Source organism: Ostrea edulis, chromosome 1 (genome assembly GCF_947568905.1).
Source record: "Ostrea edulis chromosome 1, xbOstEdul1.1, whole genome shotgun sequence".
NCBI lineage: Eukaryota > Metazoa > Mollusca > Bivalvia > Ostreida > Ostreidae > Ostrea > Ostrea edulis.
In genome coordinates this window covers 102,080,379-102,087,637 of record NC_079164.1, presented here as the reverse complement: position 1 = coordinate 102,087,637, position 7,259 = coordinate 102,080,379, and the positions used below count along the sequence as shown (strand labels likewise).

Sequence of the window (7,259 nt, the reverse complement as noted above, 5' to 3'; positions counted from 1 at the left end):
ACTTCTACACAAGTTATGTATTTATCAAAGAAAGAAGATGATTTTCGATTTTTGTTTGAGCTACTTTATTATCAGATACTCCTAAACTTACTAAATTGTGTGTCCCTGCAGTTTGGGTGGTTGTATGACATCTGACAATCATCCTGTAGGTAACATATGGACGCAGCAATGAGCATTTGTACCTACCGCATGAATACGAAAACATAGTTTGCGCCTCACCGTGCATAAGAGTTCAATAAAGGGAAATAACAATTGAGAAACTCGGAAATTGCGTATTGATTTCTTCTACAGGCAGTGTGAAAATTTATTTTTTGTCTGACTGTTAGTAAATATTGAAAATTTATTGAATTATTTTTCGGTCAATACAAATACAGACAATTAGATTTAGAATTTTTCTTCTACTGTTTGAAAATCATTTTTATGTAGCAATTTCTAGTCTTAAGATGTTAGTCTGTACTTAAACAACTTAACTCCAGTTTATGAGATGTTCTGAGTTTTGAAAACAAATATAATTTGTAAGTTATTTAAGAATCTGTTTATGGCATTCAAGAAAGAAGTGAAAACACTGACAAACTTGTTTATGCAATCACAACAGTATTTTGTACATGATGTCAGCACAGATTGCACTCAAGTGATTTTTTTTCTCTTCAGATTTTTATAAACTGTAATGTGAATGGCAAAACTTGACTTGGCTCAACTTTGTATAGAATATATTACTTATTGCTCAATGTGTGGAAATCGTAGACAATTTGTGTATGAAGTGACACTGGCATGAGAGTGTATTGTTTTATGTCAACAGCGATGAGATGCTGTGAACAACTCGATTCACTGTTAGGTCATTGAGACTATTTTCATGTTATCATGTCGAAAAAACATCTTAACAGCAATTTGGCAGCAAATTTGATTCTCTTGGTAGGTGCCAATGACCATAAATCATTTACCCTTCATGTTAGAAATAATCTGGGGAAATGAAAAACAGATTTAAAATTTATAAATTAGGTATCGAAGTATTTCCCTTAGGTAAACAAGAAATTTTCCCTGCACTCACTCACATAGCACTCCAGGCTGAGTTCCTACACACATGTGCACACACAACAGTGCAAGGAGTTTCCCCCCTACATACAAACACAACATTCCAAAGAGTTTTATGCCTCAAGCACACCAGCTCAAGAAAAGTTCCGATCTGCACACTGTGAGACAATAGTTTAAGGGCATTTCCTCCCTACACACGACAGTATGAGGAGAGTACCTCCCTACACACACAACAGTTTGAGGAGAGTACCTCCCTACACACAACAGTCTGAGGAGAGTTCCACCCTACACACACAACAATCTGAGGAGAGTTCCTCCCTACACACACAACAGTCTGAGGAGAGTTTCTCCCTACACACACAACAATCTGAAGAGAGTCCCATCCTACACACAACAATCTGAGGAGAGCTCCACCCTACACACACAATCTGAAGAGAGTTCCTCCCTTCACACACAACAATCTGAGGAGAGTTTCTCCCTACACACAACAATCTGAAGAGAGTTACACCCTACACACACACAACAATCTGAAGAGAGTTCCACCCTACACACAACAGTCTGAGGAGAGTTTCTCCCTAAACAAACACAACAATCTGAATAGAGTTCCTCCCTACACACAACAGTCTGAGGAGAGTTCCTCCCTACACACACAACAGTCTAAGGAGAGTTCCTCCCTACACACACAACAATCTGTGGAGAGTTCCTCCCTACACACAACAGTCTGAGGAGAGTTCCTCCCTACACACAACAATCTGAGGAGAGTTCCTCCTTACACACACGACAGTCTGAGGAGAGTTTCTGTGAGAAATATTTGTTTTTAATTAGAATGGGAAAGTTTTCTATAGGCAGCATATGGCTGATTCATTTTATTTATCAGAGAAACTAGAAGACAACATAAGTCATTAAAGGGCATAATTTTGTTTACATTATAGTCCTTATCAACCTTGATTGATAAGTATTCTTATAATTATCTGCAACCCATAAAACTATCCAACATTAGACTTTAGATTTACAGAGTGTATGTGATCCCCTTAATGTTGTTCAGTGTAAATTTCTTGTTGAGGTGTAATATTGTTATATTTACCATATATCTGGATGATTTTCATGTGAGGATACCAAAGACATTGAAGATTTATGATAGAGAGATCTCCTAGGCAGGGTAATAATGAACTGTTATCATCTATGTATGGCGACTAAACTCACACTTTATTGTATGTCACGTGACATTTATTCTGTGTTGTGATTGGTGGATAATTTTCTTACATGAATTATCTCTTACAAGAGTGTCATTGAACCCCTTGTAACCGTTTTATGTGGCTCGAACCCGTTTCTCTCCTACATCTTTGTATAATGGCTAATTAAGCTTCTCTATTGTGAAACACGTTCTGTACCCTGTATCATGCACCTCACTTCATGCTATGAATAGTTTTCTTCAACTCTAAAGAGCAGTGTCATGAATGGTTTATTTTTCTGTAGTCATAATGGTGATTGATGAATATTTTATATCATGGTTTAATTTATATTGCATAACATTATGAAATAAATGCAGTTCTTTGGTCGATCAAGCAAAGTCTAGCAACATTATAATGTAATAAACCCCAATCAATGGACGGCCTTACTTTCATGTTACCTAATGGTTGAAATTTAATTCATATATGGTCCATTGCTTTCAGAGTTAATTTTGAATTTAGAAATTAAACTGTCTGGAAAAGAAATTTCTGATACGACTCCAAACAATTGGGATATGATGTGTGCACATTTAAAAATAAATTGCATGTTATTCAGTTGAACCGTGGGGGTAGAAAAGGGCATAAATTCATTAACATAGACCTTCTAAATTCTACTAGGTCATGTTACAAAGCATGGTTAAACAATTTATAATAGTAGATTGCCATGCAGGTTTGCACAATCCATTCAGAAAATGTAAGACTGTTTAATACATGGATCAATACTAGAGGCCTTAGACTGGGTTAATTTAAACTGAACCCCCTGGGATTTGGGGGGGAAATCTCAGCTTTCTGAAATAGAGTCTGTTCTAGGAACAACATGAAAACCATTTTTTAGGATCGATGTCTTGATGGAAATTTTGCATAAGAATGTATGAAAATCAAAAGCTGTATGAAATCAAGAGAGAGACATTGTTGGATAGGTGCGTTAGTCCGAGTTATGGTACATGTAACACGTACTGTGAAGTTTTAGCAGACCTGTGGAAGAACCCCAGAGCACTTGTTTTCTTTTTCTTTATTCATATGCTGAAGTTCTAGACCAAAGTTTTGTTAACTAATAAGAATGCCATATATCAGCTTTACCAAATAGCACTGTTACCAAGCATCATCAAATGATGTGGATCTTTTTCTTAATAACTATATATAATTGTACATCTTTTTTTTTTTCAAATTTAAAATTTGCACATGCATTTCATTTGTAGGTCTTCTATTTTCTACTTTTGATATTTATTCCACTTTTTTCCCGTCTATATGGGATCAATTTTCTAGGAATCTCATTTTGATCAACACGCTTTAATGACACATTTTAAAGTCCGGCTTTGTCATCTGTCCCAACAGCTGTTCTTAACCAAGTTAAGTCTTCATTCTCATTGTTGACGTGTAAGTTGCTAAAGCAACTCTAAAAATGACTGTGATTGGACATCGTGTCACGTGTCACTTGGTGGTCAGTTGTGTTTAGTGCTATATTGTATCATCGCTTTTGTTATAAAATAAATAGAAAACATTTATTTTGTGTTTTATTTCAAGAAAAATTACCAAGGTAATTATGATCCCCTCACAATTCATTGCAGGAAAGGATATAGTAATGAACCTGTTAGTGTTTGTGTGTGCAACACTGAGCTTGTAGTCACTCCACAGGCTACATTTTTTCTCCATTGATTTCATACTTCACATGTAGCTTTTTTATCAAAAGAGGAAGAACCCTGTTGATTGAAGGGTCCAAAGGTCAAGGTCACTATGTGGCATAGAAAAACCTTGTAGATACTTTGCAGGCCACATTTTTGTGACGGCATATAGTTTTTGGCCTGTCCATCTGTCTGTGAGAAAACACTTTAACCTTGGTCATATTCTTTTACACCATAATTAAGAGGTAGAGCTTTCATATTTGGTATGTGTGTTTCTTGTGGCAAGACCTTTCTTTGACACCAAAACCTTTTACCTGGTGACCTTAACATTGACCTTTGACCTGGTTCCAGTCAGTGTTTTACAATCAGTTTTGTTTCTCCATTGATTTTCATACGTCACATGTAGTTTTCTTCTCAAGAAAGAGGAAGAGCCCTATTGAATTTGGGTCAAAAGGTGAAGGTCACTACACAACATTCTATAAAAAGAAATGTAGACCACATTTCTTGCTCCATTGATTTCATACTAGTAGCTTTCTTGTCAAGAGAGGAAGAACTCTATTGATTTTGGGGGTCAAAGGTCAGGGTTATTTCAGGACTTCATTGAAAAAGCTGGTAGAAACTCGTTATGGGTATGCCCCGCCTTGTGGAGCTCTTGTATTCATATGATAATCTACTGATTAGTACAGTGCTACACTGGAAAAGCATTTGTCTGGAATGTTTGAAGTCCAAACCTTGGCTGAAGAAGACTTTCAACAGAGGGACACAAACCATATGCTAGTTTTTAGCTCACCTGAACCAAAGGCTTTTATTATCAAATTTTGTCCAGAGTCTGTGGAGCTTAATCTTTTCACATCTTCTCATCAAGATCCACAGTATCAATTTCAACCAGTGTACCTTCGAGTAAATGGGATTCAATTTTTTTTAAGGAATTATATCCCATTTGGTTTCCAAGGGGAAATTATTACAAAGTAAGATGGGGTGTTTAAAAAATTGGCTCAAGAACCATCAAAGTAGTAAAATTGAAACTAGTATAAAAGCTTCTTTATGTAATGAATATTTTTAGCTTGTTTAAAGACTGAGCCCCAGGGCTCTAACCTGGGGGGGGGGGGGTCACAATGGTTGGTTGTTTTACTTCTCTTAGAGATTGCTTCCCTCAGATCGAGACGTCACCCCAGCTTTATATGAGAATATATCCTACTCATTCTCTGAAAAATTGTAACAGTATAATATGCAAGAATCCTCAGGTAATGTAAATTCAATTTTCTCTACACCATACCCACCTCCTGGATTTTGGATGAGGCCACAAGAAGGGTTTTAAATTGTGCATAGAATTTTCTCCAGAACATAGGGTTTGATATTTTAAATTAAAATATTATTATTCTTGTATAATGTAGATTCAAGTTTGTTCACATCATGAACCATGAGGTCAAAGTAAGCCAATATTATGTATACAATATACAGTTGTTGAGTTGAGTGATCTGGTCCATGAGCCATGTGGCAGCTCTGCAGGGTCTCTACAAATGATGCTGTAATGGCAGTAGAATTGTGACATCTTGAAGTGGACACTTCTGATTGAAATTTGTCGTCTGGAAACTTTTCTATATAGTCTGTCTTCAGCGTCAAGAGAACCACAGCACTATACCAATATTCAACGTGAGATATGTAAGAAAGAGTACATATAGGGTGGGGAACTTAAGATTTTCTCAGATAGCACTGAAACAGAGAAAGGAAAACTTGTGTGTTTCTATATATGAGTGCTGAGGATGGGACAAGGCTACACCGAGGTTCACAGTTGTACAACGGAATGTATAAGGAATTTTTTTTAAATCTAATCAAATTTACTTTGTAAGTATTCTTATGAAATGACAATTCAGGTTTGTTTACCGGTACATCATGACCCTTGGGGTTAAGATGAGGTTACCAAAGGAGTTAAAAATTACGGAGATACCACATTAGGATATACGTATGTATCTTGACTCTCCATCCTGGTTTCCACCTCTAACTTATCTCTCCCCCCTCCCAGTTACACTGTCCAGAGGCGGATCCAAGGAGTGTGACACAAAATCATATTTTTTACCACCCACCCCCAAAATAGGAGGGACTACAGACCACAAAATTACCATTTCTTTAACCAAAGGGGGTTGCTACGCCCCTTTAGATCCGCCACTGCTGTCTGTCCACTTTATTTACCGGAAGAAATAGCGCATTACATGTGAGAAATCCGGAAATATTACTAGGGGGAGGGTTCAACCAATATACTAAGTCTAAACAAGGTAGTGTTTTACAAAGGTAACAATATAAGCAAAAAATATGTCCTATATTGAAGGAATATTTCACCATCTGGAAGGGGGTCTGTATTTTCGCTCGCTCGAGTTCATGTCCTTGCACTAATAAAATGTCATACATCTAACTGTAACTTATTCGTTCTTGAGACACGTGTTACCTTGCTGTTATGAAAAGATGTTAAATGTTTTGAAAAAATTAAGGATGTACTCTACATCGTCATAATGGCTGACTTCCTTCAAAAAACATGCATGAACAAAATCGATATCGGCAATATGTTCAATTTCATAAAAATGCCTAGTCAAGTAGGTTAGAATACCGACTGCTGAACTGTAGGTTGCAGGTTCGAGTTCAGCAAGGGGGGGGGGGGGTTAAAAAAAATTCAGATTACCTTCTACTAATTTGTTTTGTTTTGTTTTTTTTGTTTTGTTTTTTTTTTGACAAAGTAAAGTAAATTTGAAAAGGAGTATAGCGCACTTGGTATGCAATTTCGCCTACATAAATACTTTTTTCTTGAATATAATTTTTTACAAATATTCTGCTATACAATGTCAGTTTATAATTCTGTTTACCCAAATTACTTAATAAAGATATCTATATGTTGATAGTATCTTTATTTGATGAGCATAAACATCACTGTGATCATATAGAATATATAGTAGGTGTAACGTAATGGGCCTAAAAAATTGCAAACTGTTGCAAAAGGCCATCCTAAACCAGAAATAAAACACTGAAATTGTTTTACTTGAGTATGACTATACACAAGTCCATTTGAGGAAATTTGGTTTAAGATGGCTCTCTTGTTGAAAATGGATAAAATATGAAAAACAGGTTCTCAAAATTTACCTTGAGAAAAAGCAGCCTGTCAAACGTTAAACCTTTAAACTTACATGCCTGGGTGGTCTAGTGGTTAAGGTGCTCGGTAATCTGACACTTAAACCATACATTCTGAGTAAGTCCAATATTTTCCCAATCTATTTTTTGGGGGGGGGGGATCGTTTTCTTGAAAGGGGGGTGTTATAAATGTGATATATATATTATAACAAATATTAATCATTTTCATCATAACTTCCATATTTGCAAGTTACGACTT

General features: G+C 36.1%; 1 protein-coding gene across 1 annotated transcript in view; it reads left to right on the top strand.

Annotated features, from left to right (window-relative positions):
* The window catches only part of LOC125669215 (zinc finger transcription factor lin-29-like), a 107,474-nt gene extending 103,708 nt beyond the window's left edge, over positions 1-3,766 (top strand). Inside the window, exon 6 of the mRNA XM_056141530.1 lies at positions 1-3,766. This exon is cut by the window's left edge and continues 2,181 nt beyond it. The gene's annotated coding sequence lies outside the window, so the exon portion shown is untranslated.
* The last annotated feature ends 3,493 nt before the right edge of the window (positions 3,767-7,259 follow it).